The 13,793-nt window shown below is 48.2% G+C and overlaps 1 long non-coding RNA gene across 1 annotated transcript; it reads right to left on the bottom strand.

Annotated features, from left to right (window-relative positions):
• Window positions 1–481: 481 nt before the first annotated feature.
• LOC147576174 (uncharacterized) lies at window positions 482–1,621 on the bottom strand. Its single transcript, XR_015242024.1, has 2 exons — window positions 1,317–1,621; window positions 482–641 (listed from the first exon to the last, which is right to left on the bottom strand). It is a non-coding gene; the product is annotated as an uncharacterized LOC147576174 (long non-coding RNA).
• Between the last annotated feature and the right edge of the window lie 12,172 nt (window positions 1,622–13,793).

Below are 13,793 nucleotides of genomic sequence, written 5' to 3'. Positions count from 1 at the left end.
TTGATTAGTGATGTTGCCCGTGGGTGTGGGAGGGAGACGTGATTGATTAGTGATGTCTGCCGCGGGTGGAGGAGGGAGAAATTGAAACAAGTTGACTCTGGCTAGAGCCAACTGATAGCCTACCCCTTGCAAGTAGCCTGAAAACGAGGTAGCCCTGTGGGTCATCTTGCCCACGATGAACTATCATGTTAATAAATATCATATTGCATTGAGCTCTAAGAAGAAGAAAACTGGGATCTGCCTTTAGGAAGGTCATGATTAGGAACGCGTTTATCCCGTTCTTTATTACGCCCCACCCCGTTCTCTACCTGCACTGGACAATTAAAAACCTTACTTATAACCAAAACGGCTAACGCTTAAGGGAATCACTCCGCACCGGGCCCCATACTGAGGTTTTGACACACGTCATCTCGCTTAGTGACCGTGACTCCGCGAAGGAGGAGCTCTTACTGGGTCCGTTTTGCAGATGAGGAAACATTCAGAGTGATGAAGTAACTTGTTCAAGGTCACCTAGGCAGTAAGTGGTGGGACCGGGATGTACATGCGAGGCTGCCCGATTCCACAGCGTGGCTGTTAGGCTGGCAGACAATTTTATGATTCTCTATTAGTATACAGCGTCACATGGTGTCATCCTGCACTTCCTGCAAAGGTGTCGCAAATAGACTGTTAGGTGTCTGAGGGCAGGTATCTACCACATACTTTGTCATATCCTTCCCTTCCACACCCACGCACCCAACAGTCTTAAGCCAGAGCTGATGGACCCTTGGAGTCTCTTAGATGCTCATTTGGAGGCCGGTCAGACCCTGCTGGTTATCTCTCTGTCATGACTGTAACACATTTTCAAGGCGCTGGAGGGAGGGTCACAGGTACATCCAGGAAATTTGGGACTGGATCAGAGTGACTCGGGGACCCTAAAAAAACTCCAGGAGGCAAAAATACCTCCCTCTCCCCAGCCTCAAAAAAAAACCCTGGCTTTTCCAGATGCAGCAGTAACTTTTGGCCACAAGAGGGAAGTAAAGACAAGGCTACCAAGGCCGAATCTCCCAGCCTCCACCCAGGTCTCAGAAGGAAGCGGAGGCCTTGGCTGTGGTTGTTTCTTTTTTTAAGGCCACTACCATCAACCTGCAGATGAGATGTGCCACAACAGGCTGGGCTTTCTCCGTAAGTTCTATGTTAAATGGGCTGTTATTCATGAATGTATTGGCTCCGCCTGCATTTATTGAGCACCTACTGTATCCCAAGCACTGTGCTGCTACTGAGGATGATGGATGAGGAAACTGACAACTCCAGTCTGTGTTCTCAGAGGAAGCACTCACCATGTTCCTGGAAGGGTCCAGGCTGGCCTCTCAGAGGGGCTGCCATTGGAGCTGGGTCTTGGAGAAGGTCTGGGAGTTCACCAGATAGAGGAGGCTGGCTAGAGGACATCCCAGGCAAAGGAAACAGGAGAATGGCAGCTGCAGAAGTCATTGGAGTGGGAGCACAGTTTTCTACTGTTGCCAGGGGCTGGATTTGATGACTATCTGCAGGTAAAGATTCCCGAAATTCTCCTGTCTTTTTGGTCAGGTTTATAGCCCCCCACAAGAGTGGAGCTAAGGCTGTGGTTGGAGAGTAATGGTGGGAACCCGTGTTTTCTGGAAAGTTCCTGTGATTATATCCTTCCTGAGCACATTCGTGGGAGTCTCCCAGCAAGGTTCCCAGCAAGATCTTCCCCCGGAGCCAGCCCAAAGGGCCACGCAAGGCTGGATGGGAACTTGGATGGTGCTTCTACCCCACCCCTCCTGCATCAGGCCGGAGGTGGGCTGAGGGCTCAGATCTCATCTCTGGAAAACAGGCTGCAGTCAGTCCCCTAGCAGCTGGATTTCCAGTCCCTTTCCCTTGGGCTCTTTTTTCAAAATGGCCCGTATCCCTTTGCTCCTCTTTTAGGCCTCGTCTGGATTCTGTGGCAAACCACAGCTTCCCTGGCAGTTGATCTGAGCCGCTGGGCATAAGGCAGGGCCAGGAGAACACCGGCTCGTGGAGGGCAGCCCTGAGCTTGAATCCAGGCCATTTCCACATCTTGGCTACGTGAGCTCAGGCTTGATACTCAACCTCTCTGGGCTTCTATTTCTTCATCTGTGGAATGGGCATCGGAGGCCCTTCCTCCCAGGCTTATGGGGAGAGGTATCAGAGGCAAGCATGACCGGGTCCAGCACGACTGGGTATTGGGGAGTAGTGACTGGGCATGTCCGGATGTCAGGAGCACCTGGGCAAGGGCCACAGCCAAACCTGCCCAGGGAGCCCACTTGAGTAGTTGAGTGTCCTCCTTTCCCTAGCACGAGAAACCTCAGTGAGAAAACAGCACCCAGGAACTGTTGGGGGAGACCGCCACTGTTGTCTCCTCTGGCACTGTCCCTTAACCAAGGAAGCCGGGAGCCAAGCGGGCCTGAAGTGGATGAAGGAGGAGCTGACCCCAGGGGATGCTGGGGAGGGGAGGTCATTGCCTGCGTAAGCCCAGTTCATCCCAGAGCTGCTCATTTTCAAGGGGAGCCCCAGAGTAGGCAGGACTAGGTGGGACAAAGGGTCGCATCACCTGCAGTGTCGGGGCTGCACCCAAGGCCAGAAGAGGGGACTCTGACCCAAATCCCCATCATCAACATCACCATCACCACCATCATCACCATCACCGGCATCACCATAGCAATACTACTACTAATAAAATAGTAACTAATTTACCGAGTGCCTGCACACACTCCAGGCATTTGCCCTTACAAGAACTCCTCACAGCAGTATTTCCAGTAGGTGTCGCCATTATTCACATTTCACAGATGAAGATAACTGAGGCCGCGGGTCTAAGGAGTCCTTCTCTTTCCACTCCCTCAGCTCTTGGGAGCAATTTCTCCCAGGGCAAGAACGTGGGCCAAGTCCCTTCGGAAATAGAGAAGAAGAAAAGTCACTCTTAAAGTCCTCAGGGAAGATTTCTTTCTTTCTCTCTCTCTCTCTTTTCAGAGAGCGTGTCAGACTTCCACCTGTTCTTTGAAAGTAAGAACATTAGCTGGGTCAGCAGGGGAGCCAAGCACACAGCAGAATTCTACACTCAGCCAGAACTTTTCTATCTGCCACAGTGGGACCCACTGTTCTGTTCCATCCCCAACTCTTGATGGCTGGCTCTCTGAATAAAGAGCCAGGCCCTTTCACCCTCTTGAAAGACATTCACAATCTGCCTGGAGAGGCAGAAGTCAGTTTGCTGTCTCCAAACCCTCCTAATTGTGATTTATGCAGAACTCGTTGGTTGTCCATCAGCCGGTGGAACAGTGTCACCAGCAGGGATGGGGGCGGCCACTCCCCCAGCCCATCACATACTTCGTCATGGCTTTGGCCTCTCCAGCTTGGACCCCTTGCTTTCCCTTGGCCAGAAGTAGGGAGGGGGAAGAGGGCAGAAATCATCAAGGATGCTTCTGCCTTTGAGAAGGGGACTGGCTTGGACCCTGCTCAGAGAGACACCCACCCTCACTCACTCACACAGTTGAGAGGACCCGGCTCATAGTCTGGCCACCGGCTCTTTGCTGGTAGAGTTGGCCTGGGCCTCGCCCACAAACACCTCATTGTTGTGTGTACCTGTGTGCACCTCACCCTCAGGAAAATGCCTGCTCGCTCTGCCAGCACCTTTGATTTCTTTCCCCCCAAAACCAACTCTGGCTCATGGTTATTACATATTGAGCCAACGTCCTTGTGTGTGGATGGACAGAGACCCTTCCCTGCGGCCCTGGAAACACTGACTGCTCAAGAGACATGGAATGTTCTAGAGCCACATGGAATGTTCTAGAACTCCCAAGCCATGGTAGGGGAGTCCTTGGATATCTTATTTTTGTAAAAATCATTTAAATAAAGGCAGGGGGGTGCCAAGTCACCCTGCGGTTGAGAAACCCAGTGGGGCACTAGAAACTCAGTCCCCTCAGTCAGCCTTGAGCTCAGGAAGGAGGCCCAGCCAGAACCAGCTGAACTCAAATGCTAAAAAGACTGAGCACTGACCCAAAAGACATGGAGTTAATTGACAAATGTTTATTTATTTATTTTTTCAACATTTATTTATTTTTGGGACAGAGAGAGACAGAGCATGAACAGGCGAGGGGCAGAGAGAGAGGGAGACACAGAATCGGAAACAGGCTCCAGGCTCCGAGCCATCAGCCCAGAGCCCGACGCGGGGCTCGAACTCACGGACCGCGAGATCGTGACCTGGCTGAAGTCGGACGCTTAACCGACTGCGCCACCCAGGCGCCCCGACAAATGTTTAAAATTAGAAGACAATGGGGCGTCTCGGTGGCTGGGTCGGTGAAGCGTCTGACTTCGGCTTGGGTCATGATCCCATGGTTCATGGGTTCAAGCGCCACATCAGGCTCTCTGCTGTCAGCACAGAGCCTGCTTTGGATCCTCTGTCCCCCTCACTCGCTTCCCCTTCCCCACTTGCACCCTCTGTGTCTCTCTCAGAATAAATAAATAAACTTTAAAAAAATAAAAAGAAAATAAAATTAGAAGAGAATGAGGTACAGACAACGAACATGTTTCACCTCAGCTTCCTTATCTGTTACGTGGGCATTGTAGGACAGATCCAAATCTCCTTTCTGTCCTTCTGAAATCCAAAAAGCTCCGAAAACACAAAGCTTTTCCCTTTTCCTCAAATGTTTAGCACTAAAACTCATTTAGTGGCGACGTCTGACCAGAATTCGTGTGAAGCAATTTAAAACTTTGGTTTATCCCACCAAATGTGAAAGCACAAATGTGTTTGATCAAGGGGTGCCCACGCAGACCTACAGAGGGGTGTTATGTATTACACGGTCTATGCCCGTATTTTTTTCTTTACTAAAATCTGGGGAGAAAGTCTTAATTGTTAAACACATCAGGCCCCATGCATTTTGGGATAAGAGCCTGAGGACCCACCATAAAAAAGATGATTCTGAAAATCCAATGAGATAACACATGGAAAGCACTTAGCACACGATTCGGCACCTGGTAAGTAAACCCCCACCCAGGCCCCGCCCCCAAGTGGCACTGTGGCCAGGTTGGGGCCTCAGACAGAAAAGACAGCTGGGCATTCTTTGGAAGAGGGCTCTTTCCCCTGAGGTAACAAAAGGGACTTCCCATCACACCAGAGAAGCGCCAGGATCTCCCCATGCACCCCCATATTTCTCCCAGTGAGTCAAAGTGTCCACCCTGATGCCTCCCAGTTTTTCCACTGAGGTAAGTCCGTTTCCAGAAAGAACCGTTGTATTATACACAGCTTTCTCCCCCAGCTGCTTTAAGTTGCAATACTCCCTGTTGGTTATGAAGTCGAAAAATACATTCACATCTGTCCTTGATCTGGTAAGTCAAGAACATAAAAACTCAGCAACACAAAGGCATTCTTCCGCGCCCCTTCCAAAGGGGCGGTTTCCATCAACTGCGCAGGAGAGTAAGAGCTGCTTTACATATGTTTTTGATGCTGAAACTATAACATTTGACTTTTTTTCCCCTGCTCCAAAGTGTTAACCAAATAAATAAGAGTTAGATGGTGTTTGTGTAAACTTAGATACATGACCTAAGATTCTTGTTTCCCTTCTGACTTCAGCATAAGACTTAGCTACTTAATCCTTACACTTTAAAGCGTGTGTTCTATTTATTTATTTTTATCAAATCCATTTCTGCAGTGACTAACTTCTTCCTTGGCAAACATACAAGCAAGGAGGTTGTTTTGTATTTCCACGAGGTGGAACGAACCCCCACATTAAAGCCCGTGGCTCTCTTGGGGTTGGGCAACTGTGCTTCCTTATCTAGTCGAGGTGGGTTCATCTCTGTGCTCTTGACCTTGATTGCCTGGCCTCCGGCCACCGGCCATGAGGAGGACCAGGTGTAGGATGACCAGTCGACTCCACCTGCCTGAGACTAAAGGGTTTCCCAGGCATAGCACTTTCAGTTTGGAAACTGGGAAAGTCCTTGGCAAACTGGGACCAAATGGGGACCCCAGCACGGGTGAGAGAATGGGGTGTCTCAGAATAACGTGTTCCAGCTACTGGATTAGAATGCACGGACAATTGTCTGACAGTTGCCATGAATTCTGAAGAGGTTCACTTACCACATGGTCACACAACCAAGGAAAGAGAGGAGAAGGAGGCGACTGAGTACTAGCTACTGAGTACTCCCCACTTTGGTGGGGGGCGTTGTGGGCTGTATAGGAATGGGAAGCCCAGCCTCACTTACAGGTACCAGCCACCAGGGACCATGGGATGGGACACATCTCTGGAGAGCTTGGTGAGGACCCAGGGGTGGCAGAGAGGGAGATGCCCATAGGTCTGCGTCTCCCACAATGCCAGGACGGGGCAGAAGCCCCCCACCACACACAGACAATTACAACAGTGAACACTTAGTCCCAGGGAGGAGGGCTGAAGAAGAGGAAACTCCAGAATGAATCGAGATCACATTCTGAAAAGACAAGACCAAATATTTATTCCAAAGAGTTCATCTTAGATTATTTTAAACGGCAAGCAACTGAGATATTAGCCATGTCAAGTTTGAGGTTTTTATTTCTCTGTGGTGAGGGTGCAGGATCAGAATGACATATACAAGGGAAATGTATACACTTAAATTATCCTGGCTGAGGAGACACCTGAGTCTTAGAGTCTTAGAGTACAAGTGTAGACACGCCCCCCCCCCCCCCCCCCCAACACACAGTGGTTTTATAATGATGACAACTTCCATTGCTTTTAGGATAAGGTCCAATTCAGTCTCTCAAGACCCCGGATGACCTGGCTTCTGCTCTACTCCTTTTGCATCTGGTACCATTGCCTCTTCTCCCCCTTCATGCCCAGCACACTGGCCTGTTTTCCATTCCCCATTCTCAGATTTCCTCCTGTCTCAGGGCCTTTGCACATCTCCTAGTCATTCCTCCTGAATAATTCTCTTACGTCTCCTGGATCATTCCTATTTTCTCCTCTTTATCTCCCATTAGATATCCTTTCTTTGGGGATACAATTCATGACCCCTGAGATTAGGTCACAAGCCTCTATCGTTCCTGGAATCAGTGGTAATTAGTTGTTTGTGGTTGACTTTTTACTCTGACTCAATTACCAGACTGTGAATTCCATGAAGGCAGAAACCAAGTCTATTTTTATTAGTGGTTTATTCTTAACTGGTAGGCAGTGGTGAGCACACCTTATATCTGTGGGAGGGAGGGAAGAAGGAAGGAAGGAAGGAAGGTGGAAGGAAGGAAGGGAGGAAGGAAGGAAGGAAGGAAGGGTGGGAGAGAGGAAGGGAAGAAGGGAGGGAAAAGCAGGAGGAAAAAAAGTGAAAAGGAAGGAGCCAAGGGAGGGAAGGATGTGTCCAAATAGTTGACTAGCACTCTCCATGGTGCATTTTGGTATTGTGTAGTCCCAGAAAAGAGAGTTTCTGTTCATTCTAAGGATTGTAATTTCCTTAGGACCAAGGACCTTGACTTATTCTGAATTTTGTCTCTACCAAACTCTCTAGTATATAACACAAAATATTTTTGATGAAATAGATGCATTTGGGGCTGACAAAGTATTGCCTGGAAGACAGCACAGCTCAACTGGCCACTGAGAGACAGTTCTTTGGATGCTTTCGTGGCCTATCACCATTCCAAGTTAACCAGAGCCTCTAACAGCGTGTTTATTCATCTGGTGGCCATCTATTTCCAAACGAGGTCAAGTCAGCCTAGGCCTAATCAATGCTCTCCAAGTCCCAGGTTCTCAGGTTGCGATTAATAGCTAATGTAAAGAGAGAAGCTTCGAAAAGGCCAGTTCTGAGTTGTGTAGGAGAGGACTGCCCTTGTTCTAAACAAGTACCAAAAGGGATAGAGCGGCAGCTTCCACTTCTGAGAGTAGCTTTTAGAAGCCTAAGGGAGGTGGCAAGGAGATGCCTGGGAAACTACTAGTAACAACAACTTGGGACGAACACCATTTTCTCCCTAGAGAATTCTGTCCTCCATGACCTTCCCTGGGAGTAGGAATATTGTCCTTGAGCAGCTGTTATTTTGGACCAAGCTTCATTACTTCATGTACTAGAATCTTGCTCCCCTGCTGCACTGTGAACTCCCAGAGGTCTGAAGCCAGTTTTAAGCATTTCGGCATCCCCACTGCCTAGCCCAGTGTCGGCGCTTACAAAGTTCAAGACGGACATCGGTGAAAACAGCAGAGCAGAGAACTCCAAAAGCTTATCCCTCCACAAAAGCAATAAGTACCTGGCAAAAAACTCAGAATCAACTCTTTTGGAATTCTGGAAACTAACCCAAAGCATATAGCAACAGGGGAGACACTTAATAAAAATTTGGAACCCCCTCTCAAAAAAAAAAAAAAAAAAACCAACAAAAACAATGAAACCTCAGTAAGAGAGCTGTGTGGCGTGTCTAACTGACCCTGGCCCCAGCCCCTACTCCCCAACTCAGCAGTGTCCTTGAAGGCAATGGTCCCTATCACCAGTATAGGCACCAGCACCTTGAGGGAGAAAAATAGATCTTTTTCTCAAAGAATTGTGGTTGGTTGTTTTGACCCGTCCGGTGGCCCCTGGAACCTTTCAAAGGGCCCGCCTTCACCTTGCTTAACTCAGAACTCTCCCAGTGCAGACACAGCTGTCCACCGGGCATTTGTCAAGAACATTTAAAGACCAATGTATCAGTCCCTGCGGCCTGGGCAGTGGATAACAGTCGGCACAAACAACAGTAGACCAGCCAAAAACTTGGGGAGGAAAGGCTGGGGAATGAGATGCTTTGGAAAATAAGGGCTCTGAAATGCTCTGACATGTTCTTGGGGATCTTGAAGGGCAATGCACGCCCAGGGCTGTCTGCACGCTCAGGGGAGAGCTGAGGAGGCCCTACGCTCCCACTGCTGGCTGACATTCAGGTGCTGCCCAAGAGACAAGTAAAGGTTCAAGCGGACTCATCAGCTGCTTGGCTGAGCCTGGAGGATGTGCCCCCCATGTACACAGAAAACCCACCTGCTGGCATGGGGGTCTTTGTTATTGTCATTGTTGCAGACATCTAAAGAAGCCTGAATCCAATCTCTACCTGATCCCCAGACAAATGGAAGAGAGTCTTAAGTGATCACAAATGACAAAGAATACAGGCTTTACAAAGTTAGCTCAGAAAAATCATGAAAGAAACCACAACTATAACATTTTGCATCAATACACCCCAGGAAGGATAAAATCTAATTTCTAGAATTGGTACGTTATAACATTCAAAATGTCCGGTTTTCAACAACAACAACAAAACTGTGGAGAATGCACAGAGACAAAAGAGTGTGGTCCACGCACAGGAAAAGAAGTGATTCGTAGAAACTATTCCTGAGAATTCCGAGATGTTAGACATACTAGACCAAGACTTCCTATCCACGATTTTAAACATGCTCAAAGAGATCAAAGGAGCCGTGTACAAAAAACCAAAGGAAACCATGAAAATGATGTATATGACAATTAGAAACATATATACACACAACGGCCAATCTCCCGAGATGTATGAAGCTAAAACTGGCACAATGGAAGGTGAAAATAGTTGAACGATAATAGTTGAACACTTTAATAACTTGAATTGAATAATAGAGAAACTAGACAGAAGAAGGGCAAGGAAATAGAACTTTGTGAACCAACTAGACTAAACAGGCATCAGTAGAACATTCCCCCTGCAACCGGAAATATTCATGCTTCTCAAGCGCACACGGAATATTCTCCAAGGTAGGCTCTATGTTAAACCACAGAACAAATGTTCTTAAGTTTAAAAAGTTTGAAATCATGCGTTCCTTGGCCACAATGAATAAAATTAGAAACTGATACCAGAGGGAAATCTGAAAAATCCACAAATATGTGGAAATTAAACAAGACACGTTTAAATAACCAATGGGTCAAAGAAGAAATAAAAACTGGTAGGATTTGGGAATTGGAAAATACTTGGAGATGAATGAAAATAAACGTATGACATACCGAAATTCATGAAAGGCAGCGAGAACAGTACTCAGAGAGAAATTTACAGTTGTAAATACGTGGGTATAAAAAGAAGAAAGATTTCAAATCAATGATATAACCTTTCACCTTAAGAAACCAGAAAAAGAGAAAACTAAATCCAGAGCAAGCAGAAGAGAGGAAATACTAAAGCTTAGAGCAGAGCAGAGATAAACAAAATAGAGAGTAGGTAAGCTGGACACTGACCTGGGAGGGCAGCAAGGGCCCTGGGGGATGCCCAGCCCTGGGGAGGGTGTGGACTCATTTGCATTAAAAGGTCAGGACCCAGGGCGCCTGGGTGGCTCAGTCGGTTGGGCGTCTGACTTCAGCTCAGGTCATGATCTCACCGTTTGTGAGTTCGAGCCCCACGTCGGGCTCTATGCTGACAGCTCGGAGCCTGGAACCTGCTTTGGATTCTGTGTCTCCCTCTCTCTCTGCTCCTCCCCTGCTCACATTCTGTCTCTCTCTCTCTCTCAAAAATAAATAAACATTAAATTTTTTTTTTTAAATAATAAAAAAATGAAAGCTCAGGACCTACTGGGATTAGGACCCTAAACACTGCTTCTTGGATTAAAAGTTAGAGAAATCTGATAGGATGACTCTGGCTGAAGCCCTCTAGTAAGAATCTTCTAGGATTCCCTAGAAGAACCATGGAGAGCATAAAAGGGAGGTTTTGCCTGGACTAATGGCAAAAAGTACATCCCAAGAGCCCAGGAGTTTTGTTGGGGGGTCGGCAGGTGGCCCAGCTTGGGAGGTATGCCTGGCACCGTGGCTGATGTGTTTCAAGAATAAATGGCTTCCACGACGGTGAATTGAAAGGGCAAACGAGAGGTCCATGGTGGAGTGCCCAGGACCACGGCAAGGATCTCAAACACAGGGGTGGATTGCAAAGGACCAAGACACCATGTGGCTACATCAACAACCCAGCACATGGCTCAGTTATTTCTCTCTGTGAATCCGGAAATTGGAGGCAGGACTGAAACTTTCACTTCTTCATTTAAAGACTTCAGTTAAAGACCAACCTGGGTGGGAGGCTGGGGGAGCCTTCACGACAGACATTCTGCTAACAGAGGGCAGATGGTGCTTATGAAATGAGCTGGAAAATTGCAGGCACTGTAACCGTATTTGTTTCCTAAGCTGAAGAAACACACAAACTACACAAATGTGTACACAACCCCCCCCCCCCCCACTCGCTGACATAGAATAGGGCAAGACCAGTTAAAAACAGCTGAAGAAAAGGGAAAGGAAACCAAGACTAGAAGAGTCATCTTGTGCCCAGCGAGGGAGGCTAACTCACAAGTCTGGGGCCGGGAAAATCTCTCCATTTGCTAGAGGTGGGACCAGATATTTGTCTCTAAGTTCCTAGGAGGCGATATGGAGTGGGAAAGACCACCCGTTACTCGACGCATGCCTATTTGTTGCTTAGATACTAGACCTGAGAACCTTCCCCCGTGAATCCCCAAGGAGCGCTCACAGGTCACTTATACCAAGATCAATGCCCCTCGTGACATTTTTACTGTAACAAATGACAAAGCAACACAGTAATACTCCCTTATCTGTGGGAGATGCCTCCCAAGGCCCTCCGTGAGCGCCTGAAACTGCATGTGATAGTGAACCCTATACATACTGTGTTTTTTCCTATAGGTGCATACCTGAAATAAAGTTCAATTTATAAATTAGTTACAGTGAGTGATTAACCACATAACCAAGAACAAAATAAGACAGTTACAATATACTCTAGTCAAAGTCATGGGAATATGATTTCTCTCTTTCTCATAATGGCTTATGGGATGGGAGTCACCTTTCCTCTTTCGATGACATGAGACGGTAAAAGGCCTACGTGATGAGATAAAGTGGGGCGAATGACGTAGGCGTGTGATGTAGCATTAAGCTACTACTGACCTTCTGACCATACGTCACAAGGCAATCACCCGCTTCCAGACCTCGGTTGACTGTGGGTAACTGAAACTACGGAGAGTGAAAACTGTGGATAAGGAGGGCCGTTGTACAGCCATATCGTGTAACGCCCTCCGTGTGCAGTTCAGTAAACTAATCACGAAGGGTCAAGACCCATGTTTCTCTAATGATCGAGATGTGTCCTTTATCCAGACCCAGAGCATGGGGGATGTGGAAGAATAAAGGGACCATGCATCCTTCACGTGCTCGGCTGGGCTTTGGTAGCTGGTGAGGAGCTGGAAACTGGAAATTATGCTTTTGATCAAGAACTCAGAGGGCAGCTTCTGGAGCCCAGTGGTTCAGAGTGCCAACTCAGAGGCAAACCGCCTGGGTCTGAGTCTAGCTCCCCACTCACCATCTGTGTGGTCTTGTGTAGTTTAATATCACTGCATCTGTTCTCTCATGAGTAATACAAGGCTTGAGTGAGGTTCCACACGTGACACACTTATTGTATCAGTCAGGGCTCTGTGGGACAACAGAGCCAATAAGATATATATGGTGTATACGGGGAGCTTTATGACGGGAACTGACTCATGTGATCATGGAGACCACGAAGTCCCACGGTCTGCCGTCTGCAGGCTTGAAAAACAAACAGCTAGCGGTATAATTCAGTGCAAGTCTGAGGGCCTGAGAGTCGGGGGCTGATGGCGTGGGTACTGTCTGAGTCCCAAAGCTGGAGAACCAGGAATGCCAATGTCAGAGGGCAGGAGAGGACGGATGCCGCAGCTCAAGCAGAGACAGCAAATTCATGCTTCCTTTGCCTTTTTGGCTGCACTGGGTGGTGTCCACCTACACTGGGGAGGGCCATCTTCTTAGTCTACTGATCCAAATGCCAATCTCTTCCAGAAACACCCTCACAGACACACACAGAAATAATGTTCTACCAGCTATTCCATAGCCCTATGGAGCTGTGCTAAGTTCTGGGGTTGCAGCATGAATGAAGCCAAGTCCCGTTGCTCAGGAAGCTTCATTTAGTGAGGAAGAGAGGAAATAAACAAATAGGTGAATACAATGGGCGTCACGCGGTGGTAAATGCTTCATAGAAAACTCTCCCAGGGGAATGGAGTGAGGCCCGGGGCGGGGAGGTTGTTGTTATTTTATGCAGACGGTTCGGGAATGGCCTGACCAGGATGTCTTTGAGCACAGACCTGACGGAAGTGAGCGGGAGCCATGAAGATATCTAAGGGGAGACTGCCGCAGCAGAGGCAAGGCCAAGTGGGAAGGTCTTAGGGCAAGGGTGAGGCCTGTTTCAAGAACAGCAAGAAGGCCACGTGGTTGGATCAGAGTGAACAAGCGGGAGAATGGTAGGAGATGAGGCCAGCGGAAGCAGCAGGGGTCAGACCACACGGGGCCTTGTGGACAAGTCTAAGAACATGGAACGTGGGCTCCAGACTCCCTGGCTCAATCAAACCAAATAAGTTTGTCTGCCACAAAACCATCTGCCCCCAGGGCGTGAAATCCACCCAGGATCTGGGTGTGATAAGGGTCTATTATTCTAGACTAGGGCTGGATGTGTCCTGACCTGTGTGGCTAGAGGCTCTAAAGGGAAAGAACAGTGCAGCAGGTTGGCTATCACAGCTCCACCTGGTTCCCCAGTCACTCTGAAATCATGGGGAAGCAAGCCAGTCCTTAGGGAGGAAATAAGTGAAAAGTCTAGTCGTGTGCACCAGCTACCAGGGCCAGCCAGCCTGAGGAAATAGTGATTCTTCTCTGTGTGCCTTCCTCCAGTTCTCCACCAGCCTCTTTCCGGGAAGTTCCTTCCAGGGTTTGTGTGGCCTTCGTGGCCGCTGTGTGCACAAGCTGCTTCTCGTGCATGTGATTATACAGCCATCCTGACTCCATTGAACCCTCTTGGATGACCAATCTTAGGGGAAGAGTGA

This window comes from Puma concolor, chromosome D2 (assembly GCF_028749965.1).
Source record: "Puma concolor isolate L17-30 chromosome D2, mPumCon1.1.hap2, whole genome shotgun sequence".
NCBI lineage: Eukaryota > Metazoa > Chordata > Mammalia > Carnivora > Felidae > Puma > Puma concolor.
The sequence above is the reverse complement of the archived record's forward strand: the minus strand, read 5'-3'. Positions and strand labels throughout refer to the sequence as shown.